The sequence below is a fragment of the Entelurus aequoreus genome, linkage group LG04 (assembly GCF_033978785.1).
Source record: "Entelurus aequoreus isolate RoL-2023_Sb linkage group LG04, RoL_Eaeq_v1.1, whole genome shotgun sequence".
NCBI lineage: Eukaryota > Metazoa > Chordata > Actinopteri > Syngnathiformes > Syngnathidae > Entelurus > Entelurus aequoreus.
Window position 1 is genome coordinate 6,997,850 of NC_084734.1, and position 10,000 is coordinate 7,007,849.

Here is a 10,000-nt window from a genome sequence, read left to right on the forward strand (position 1 = left end):
ATGTTTGGATGTACTTTGTCTTTGCTCCACAGTAAGTCTTTGCTGTCGTCCAGCATTCTGTTTTTTTGTTGACTTTGTAGCCAGTTCAGTTTTAGTTTCGTTCTGCAGAGCCCAGTGGTTTTCAACCTTTTTTGAGCCGAGGCACATTTTTTGCACACCACCAGCAGAAATCATTAAAAAACCAAATTCAGTTGACGGTAAAAAGTCATTGTCACAATTGTTGGATATAAAGCATAACCAAGCATGCATCACTATAGCTCTTGTCTCAAAGTAGGTGTACTGTCACCACCTGTCACATCACACCCTGACTTATTTGGACTTTTTTGCTGTTTTCCTGTGTGTAGTGTTTTACTTCTTGTCTTGCGCTCCTATTTTGGTGGCTTTTTCTCTTTTTTTGGTATTTTCCTGTAGCAGTTTCATGTCTTCCTTTGAGCGATATTTCCCGCATCTACTTTGTTTTAGCAATCAAGAATATTTCAGTTGTTTTTATACTTGTGGAGACATTGTTGATTGTCATGTCATGTTCGGATGTACTTTGTCTTTGCTCCACAGTAAGTCTTTGCTGTCGTCCAGCATTCTGTTTTTTGTTGACTTTGTAGCCAGTTCAGTTTTAGTTTTGTTCTGCATAGCCCAGTATTTTTTAACCTTTTTGGAGCCAAGGCACATTTTTTGCGTTTAAAAAAATGCGGAGGCTCACCACCAGCAGAAATCTTTCAAAACTAAACTCAGTTGACAGTAAAAAGTGGATATGACTTACCATGAATTGATTACGTGGACCCCGACTTAAACAAGTAGAAAAACGTATTGGGGTGTTACCATCAATTGTACATAACGTGTTTTGTACTTTCTGCTGTTTTCTTGTGTTTAGTGTTTTAGTTCTTGTCTCGCGCTCTTATTTTGGTGGCTTTTTCTCTTTTTTCCAGTATTTTCCTGTAAGCAATTTCATGTCTTCCTTTGAGCGATATTTCCCGCATCTACTTTGTTTTAGCAATCAAGAATATTTCAGTTGTTTTTATCCTTGTGGAGACATTGTTGATTGTCACGTCATGTTCGGATGTACATTGTCTTTGCTCCACAGTAAGTCTTTGCTGTCGTCCAGCATTCTGTTTTTTGTTGACTTTGTAGCCAGTTCAGTTTTAGTTTTGTTCTACATAGACCAGTGTTTTTCAACCTTTTTTGAGCCAAGGCACATTTTTTGCACACCACCAGCAGAAATCATTAAAAACCAAATTCAGTTGACGGTAAAAAGTCATTGTCGCAATTGTTGGATATGACTTTAAAGCATAACCAAGCATGCATCACTATAGCTCTTGTCTCAAAGTAGGTGTACTGTCACCACCTGTCACATCACACCCTGACTTATTTGGACGTTTTTACTGTTTTCCTGTGTGTAGTGTTTTACTTCTTGTCTTGCGCTCCTATTTTGGTGGCTTTTTCTCTTTTTTTGGTATTTTCCTGTAGCAGTTTCATGTCTTCCTTTGAGCGATATTTCCCGCATCTACTTTGTTTTAGCAATCAAGAATAGTTCAGTTGTTTTTATCCTTGTGGAGACATTGTTGATTGTCATGTCATGTTCGGATGTACTTTGTCTTTGCTCCACAGTAAGTCTTTGCTGTCGTCCAGCATTCTGTTTTGGTTTACTTTGTAGCCAGTTCAGTTTTAGTTTAGTTCTACATAGACCACTGGTTTTCAACCTTTTTGGAGCCAAGGCACATTTTTTGCGTTGAAAAAATGCGGAGGCACACCACCAGCAGAAATCTTTCAAAAACTAAACTCAGTTGACAGTAAAAAGTGGATATGACTTACCATGAATTGATTACGTGGACCCCGACTTAAACAAGTTGAAAAACTTATGGGGTGTTACCATCAATTGTACATAACGTGTTTTGTACTTGTTGCTGTTTTCTTGTGTGTAGTGTTTTAGTTCTTGTCTCGCGCTCCTATTTTGGTGGCTTTTTCTCTTTTTTCTGTATTTTCCTGTAGCAGTTTCAATCAAGAAGATTTCGGTTGCAATCAAGAAGATTTCTGTTGTTTTAAATCCTTCTTTGTGGGGACATTGTTGATGGTCATGTCATGTTCGGATGTACATTATGGATGCCGTCTTTGCTCCGCAGTAAGTCTTTGCTGTCGTCCAGCATTCTGTTTTTTGTTGACTTTGTAGCCAGTTCAGTTTTAGTTTCGTTCTGCATAGACCAGTGTTTTTCAACCTTTTTGGAGCCAAGGCAAATTTTTTGCACACCACCAGCAGAAATCATTAAAAAACCAAACTCAGTTGACGGTAAAAAGTTGTTGTGGCAATTGTTGGATATGACTTTAAAGCATAACCAAGCATGCATCACTATAGCTCTTGTCTCAAAGTAGATGTACTGTCACCACCTGTCACATCACACCCTGACTTATTTGGACTTTTTTGCTCTTTTCCTGTGTGTAGTGTTTTACTTCTTGTCTTGCGCTCCTATTTTGGTGGCTTTTTCTCTTTTTTCCAGTATTTTCCTGTAGCAGTTTCATGTCTTCCTTTGAGCGATATTTCCCGCATCTACTTTTGTTTTAGCAATCAAGAATATTTCAGTTGTTTTTATCCTTCTTTGTGGGGACATTGTTGATGGTCATGTCATGTTCGGATGTACTTTGTCTTTGCTCCACGGTAAGTCTTTGCTGTCGTCCAGCATTCTGTTTTGGTTTACTTTGTAGCCAATTCAGTTTTAGTTTTGTTCTACATAGCCCAGTGGTTTTCAACCTTTTTGGAGCCAAGGCACATTTTTTGCGTTGAAAAAATGCGGAGGCACACCACCAACAGAAATCTTTCAAAAACTAAACTCAGTTGACAGTAAAAAGTGGATATGACTTACCATGAATTGATTACGTGGACCCCGACTTAAACAAGTTGAAAAACTTATTGGGGTGTTACCATCAATTGTACATAACGTGTTTTGTACTTTTTGCTGTTTTCTTGTGTGTAGTGTTTTACTTCTTGTCTTGCGCTCCTATTTTGGTGGCTTTTTCTCTTTTTTCGGTATTTTCCTCTAGCAGTTTTATGTCTTCCTTTGAACGATATTTCCCGCATCTACTTTGTTTTAGCAATCAAGAATATTTCAGTTGTTTTTAATCCTTCTTTGTGGGGACATTGTTGATGGTCATGTCATGTTCGGATGTACTTTGTGGACGCCATCTTTGCTCCACAGTAAGTCTTTGCTGTCGTCCAGCATTCTGTTTTTTGTTGACTTCGTAGCCAGTTCAGTTTTAGTTTCGTTCTGCATAGCCCAGTGTTTTTCAACCTTTTTTGAGCCAAGGCACATTTTTTGCGTTGAAAAAAAGCGTAGGCACACCACCAACAGAAATCATTAAAAAACAAAAGTAAAAAGTCGTTGTCGCAATTGTTGGATATGACTTTAAAGCATAACCAAGCATGCATCACTATAGCTCTTGTCTCAAAGTAGGTGTACTGTCACCACCTGTCACATCACACCCTGACTTATTTGGACTTTTTTGCTCTTTTCCTGTGTGTAGTGTTTTACTTCTTGTCTTGCGCTCCTATTTTGGTGGCTTTTTCTCTTTTTTTGGTATTTTCCTGTAGCAGTTTCATGTCTCCCTTTGAGCGATATTTCCCGCATCTACTTTGTTTTAGCAATCAAGAAGATTTGAGTTGTTTTTAGTCCTTATTTGTGGGGACATTGTTGATTGTCATGTCATGTTCGGATGTACATTGTCTTTGCTCCACAGTAAGTCTTTGCTGTCGTCCAGCATTCTGTTTTTGTTGACTTTGTAGCCAGTTTGTTCTGCGTAGCCTTCCCTAAGCTTCAATGCCTTTTCTTAGGGGCACTCACTTTTTGTTTATTTTTTGGTTTAAGCATTTTTACCTGCACACTGCCTCCCGCTGTTTCCGACTTTAGCTACCGGCTGCCACCTACTGATATGGACGAGTATTACACGGTTACTCTGCCGAGCTCTAGACAGCACCGACACTCAACAACAAGACTATAATTACTGCCTTGCAAACAATATCTTTAACCCAAATAGGTAGATAATCTCACCGGTTTATGCTACAAGCCTGCATGATTGTACCACACGGGATAAAACTCGGACAATCGTACGGACGTTAGCGTAGCGCCACAGAGCCTTTGATGTGACCTACGTCATTCCACATCTGACAAGCCGAGGTGCGTTCACTCCACAGTCCTCTCATCCTGGCAAGCCGTGCTACCCGGCAACAATGTCGGAGGCGGGGGGGAAGGCGACGGTTACCAGGCAGGGTTCGATCCCCGCCGTGACACCGGCGTTCAAGCAGAAAAGCACGAGGACTGAGATCTTATCCCCGCCGAAGCCAATTTCCCGGGCGCCAGAGTTCCTCCTCTCAGCGGCCGGGCTCAAGCACTTCAAAGTTGAGAGACGCACGATTCATTTGGCAGCTCATGTTGTCCGCCTTGGAAAAGCCGCGAGACGCTCCGCAGGGCTGATTCCCCGGCTTCAGAGAGAAAAGAGAATTTGGCTCCGGCTTATAGGCCGGCCCATCCCCATCCGGAGGTGGGCCGCGTTTCATCTCCCGGTAGCCTTAGCGACCGGGTCTGGTGACCGGGCCCGTCACAGGTGGGAGTCCGCCTCGGTCAAAGGAGCGCCATCGCTAAGGACGGGATTTGCCGCTGTTATTTTTCTATTAGGGGCGGAATTATGCTAAGCCTTCGGAGGCCATCTTTGCGTTGCCATGGCAGCCCATATTTCCTACCGGGTTGTGACCTTGAACGACTACAGTGCAAAGACCCGCTCGCCCCCCGGACCCTTTGAGGATTAGACCGGGCTCTCTTAGTTATGCAAAACACGGCTGATATGATTGAGCCTTGAATGCTTGAATGACAAACTTTATTGAGATGGCCTCCATTTCCCTGCCATTATTGTCCGCTGATTATTTCCAATCACTTGGCACGGCTTCAAACCTCGCTTTTGTTCCAGCTTCTTCCTCCACAAAGCTGCCGTGGCCGGCGATTAGCGGAACAAACCAGGCCTTCTTAGGATTCTTACTTCTGGGAACTTAAGTAAGGTAAAAAAAACACTTTTGACTGGGGAAGAAATCATCAAAAAAAAAAATTAAGTTATTAATAGAAGTACCCTGTTGTTGCCGTGGCAACCTTAGATACGCTACTTTAGTGGCCTGGCAGACGCGGACACTGTGTGATCCTGTAACTACTTGGTATCGGATCCATACCTAAAGGTGTGGTATCATCCAAAACGGATGTCAAGTATCAAAGAAGAGAAGAATAAGTGATTATTACATTTGAACAGAAGTGTAGATAGAACATGTTAAAGCAGAAAATAAGCAGATATTAACAGTAAATAAACAAGTGGATTAATAATCCATTTTCTACAGTTTGTCCCTCATAATGTAGACAAAATAATAGGTGTATAAATGACGCATATACGACTTATTCCCACATACATAATGACTTCTGTGGTGAATATAAGACTTATTCCCACATATAATGACTTATGTGGTGCATATAAGACTTATTCCCACATACATAATGACTTCTGTGGTGCATATAAGACTTATTCCCACATACATAATGACTTATGTGGTGCATATAAGACTTATTCCCACATACATAATGACTTCTGTGGTGCATATAAGACATATTCCCACATACATAATGACTTATGTGGCGCATATAAGACTTATTCCCACATACATAATGACTTCTGTGGTGCATATAAGACTTATTCCCACATACATAACGACTTATGTGGTGCATATAAGACTTATTCCCACGTATAATGACTTCTGTGGTGCATATAAGACTTTTTCCCACGTATAATGACTTCTGTGGTGCATATAAGACTTATTCCCACATACATAATGACTTCTGTGGTGCATATAAGACTTATTCCCACATACATAATGACTTCTGTGGTGTATATAAGACTTATTCCCACATACATAATGACTTATGTGGTGCATATAAGACATATTCCCACATACATAATGACTTAAGTGGCGTATATAAGACTTATTCCCACACATAATGACTTCTGTGTTGCGCATATAAGACTTATTCCCACATATAATGACTTATGTGGCGCATATAAGACTTATTCCCACATACATAATGACTTCTGTGGTGCATATAAGATTTATTCCCACATACATAATGACTTCTGTGGTGCATATAAGACTTATTCCCACATACATAACGATTTATGTGGCGCATATAAGACTTATTCCCACATACATAATGACTTATGTGGTGCATATAAGACTTATTCCCACATACATAATGACTTCTGTGGTGCATATAAGACTTATTCCCACATACATAACGACTTATTGGTGCATATAAGACTTATTCCCCCCTACATAATGACTTCTGTGGTGCATATAAGACTTATTCCCACATACATAATGACTTCTGTGGTGCATATACGACTTATTCCCACATACATAATGACTTCTGTGGTGCATATAAGACTTATTCCCACATACATAATGACTTCTGTGGTGCATATAAGACTTATTCCCACATACATAATGACTTCTGTGGTGCATATAAGACTTATTCCCACATACATAATGACTTCTGTGGTGCATATAAGACCTATTCCCACATACATAATGACTTCTGTGGTGCATATAAGACTTATTCCCACATACATAATGACTTCTGTGGTTCATATAAGACTTATTCCCACATACATAATGACTTCTGTGGTGAATATAAGACTTATTCCCACACATAATGACTTCTGTGGTGCATATAAGACTTATTCCCACATACATAACGACTTTTGTGGTGCATATAAGACTTATTCCCACGTATAATGACTTCTGTGGTGCATATAAGACTTATTCCCACATACATAATGACTTCTGTGGTGCATATAAGACTTATTCCCACATACATAATGACTTCTGTGGTGCATATAAGACTTATTCCCACATACATAATGACTTCTGTGGTGCATATAAGACTTATTCCCACATACATAATGACTTCTGTGGTGCATATAAGACTTATTCCCACATACATAATGACTTCTGTGGTGCATATAAGACTTATTCCCACATACATAACGACTTATGTGGTGCATATAAGACTTATTCCCACATACATAATGACTTCTGTGGTGCATATAAGACTTAATCCCACTTATAATGACTTCTGTGGTGCATATAAGACTTATTCCCACATACATAATGACTTCTGTGGTGCATATAAGACTTATTCCCACATACATAATGACTTCTGTGGTGCATATAAGACTTATTCCAACATACACAATGACTTCTTTGGTGCATATAAGATTTATTCCCACATACATAACGATTTATGTGGCACATATAAGACTTATTCCCACATACATAATGACTTCTGTGGTGCATATAAGACTTATTCCCACATACATAACGATTTATGTGGCGCATATAAGACTTATTCCCACATACATAATGACTTCTGTGGTGCATATAAGACCTATTCCCACATACATAATGACTTCTGTGGTGCATATAAGACTTATTCCCACATACATAACGATTTATGTGGCGCATATAAGACTTATTCCCACATACATAATGACTTATGTGGTGCATATAAGACTTATTCCCACATACATAATGACTTCTGTGGTGCATATAAGACTTATTCCCACATACATAATGACTTCTGTGGTGCATATAAGACTTATTCCCACATACATAATGACTTCTGTGGTGCATATAAGACTTATTCCCACATACATGATGACTTCTGTGGTGCATGTAAGACTTATTCCCACATATAATGACTTCTGTGGTGCATATAAGACTTATTCCCACTTATAATGACCTCTGTGGTGCATATAAGACTTATTCCCACATACATAATGACTTCTGTGGTGCATATAAGACTTATTCCCACTTATAATGACTTATGTGGTGCATATAAGACCTATTCCCACTTATAATTACTTCTGTGGTGCATATAAGACTTATTCCCACATACATAATGACTTCTGTGGTGCATATAGACTTATTCCCACATACATAATGACTTCTGTGGTGCATATAAGACTTATTCCCACATACATAACGATTTATGTGGTGCATATAAGACTTATTCCCACATACATAATGACTTCTGTGGTGCATATAAGACTTATTCCCACATACATAATGGACTTCTGTGGTGCATATAAGACTTATTCCCACATACATAACGATTTATGTGGTGCATATAAGACTTATTCCCACATACATAATGACTTCTGTGGCGCATATAAGACTTATTCCCACACATAATGACTTCTGTGGTGCATATAAGACTTATTCCCACATATAATGACTTCTGTGGTGCATATAAGACTTATTCCCACATACATAATGACTTATGTGGTGCATATAAGACTTTTTCCCACTTATAATGACTTCTGTGGTGCATATAAGACTTATTCCCACATACATAATGACTTCTGCGGTGCATATAGACTTATTCCCACATACATAATGACTTCTGTGGTGCATATAAGACGTATGCCCACATATAATGACTTATGTGGTGCATATAAGACTTATTCCCACTTATAATGACTTCTGTGGTGCATATAAGACTTATTCCCACATACATAATGACTTCTTTGGTGCATATAAGACTTATTCCCACATACATAATGACTTCTGTGGTGCATATAAGACTTATTCCCACATACATAATGACTTCTGTGGTGCATATAAGACTTATTCCCACATACATAATGACTTCTGTGGTGCATATAAGACTTATTCCCACATACATAATGACTTCTGTGGTGCATATAAGACTTATTCCCACATACATAATGACTTCTGTGGTGCATATAAGACTTATTCCCACATATAATGACTTCTGTGGCGCATATAAGACTTATTACCACATACATAATGACTTCTGTGTCGCATATAAGACAACCACACCTAGCAGGACTCCTCCCTCCTCCCCCCCACCACCAACTGAAGTATCCCCTCATAAATGTGGTTGCCATGGAATCGATCAGTCCCCGTCTTGATTCGCTTGACGCCCCCCCCCCCCTGTCAGGTGTCAGGTGTGCGTCAGGTGACACGTCTACCTGACAGGTACTCGTCACCGGAGTCACCAGCAGCGTGTGCTCGCCACCAAAGTGCTGTCTGCCATCTTGTTTGCTGACAAACTCCTCACGCCTGTCTCTCAATCTAATCGGACTTTTGACGCTTCTCGAAGACAAAGATGGCTCGTCTTTGTGTGTGTGTGTGTGTGTGTGTGGAAGTGTGTGTGTGTGTGTGTGTGTGTTAGTCAGTTCTTGCATCAAAGTTATAAAAACATGACAGTCACATTTTAAGGTGCTCTGATGTCACAATACTTTGACTTTTTTTTCCCTCCGAGCTTGAAAGTTCAATCAGTGCGAGGTTTGCTCTACTTTGATGTGAGCTCTCCACTCATGTCCTTCTAGCTTCTTCCTCTTCTTCTTCTTCTTCTTCTTCTTCCTCTTCTTCTTCTTCTTGTCACCCACTCACTGCCTGCAAGATCTTCCTCGCACATGCTCAGTCTTCCAAGGCCTGGCTGCAGTTTAAAGGCCTATTTTTTATTTAAACGGGGATAGCAGATCTATTCTATGTGTCATACTTGATCATTTCGCGATATTGCCATATTTTTGCTGAAAGGATTCAGTAGAGAACAACCACGATAAAGATCGCAACTTTTGGTATCTGATAAAAAAAAAAAAGGCTTGCCCCTACGGGAAGTAGCGTGACGTAGTCAGTTGAACATATACGCAAAGTTCCCTATTGTTTACAATGATGGCCGCATGAAGTGAGAGAGATTCGGACCGAGAAAGCGACAATTTCCCCATTAATTTGAGCGAGGATGAAAGATTTGTGGATGAGGAAAGTGCAAGTGAAGGACTAGTGGGGAGTGAAAGCGATTCAGATAGGGAAGATGCTGTGAGAGGCGGGGGGTGACCTGATATTCAGCTGGAAATGACTACAATAGTAAATAAACACAAGACATATATATACTCTATTAGC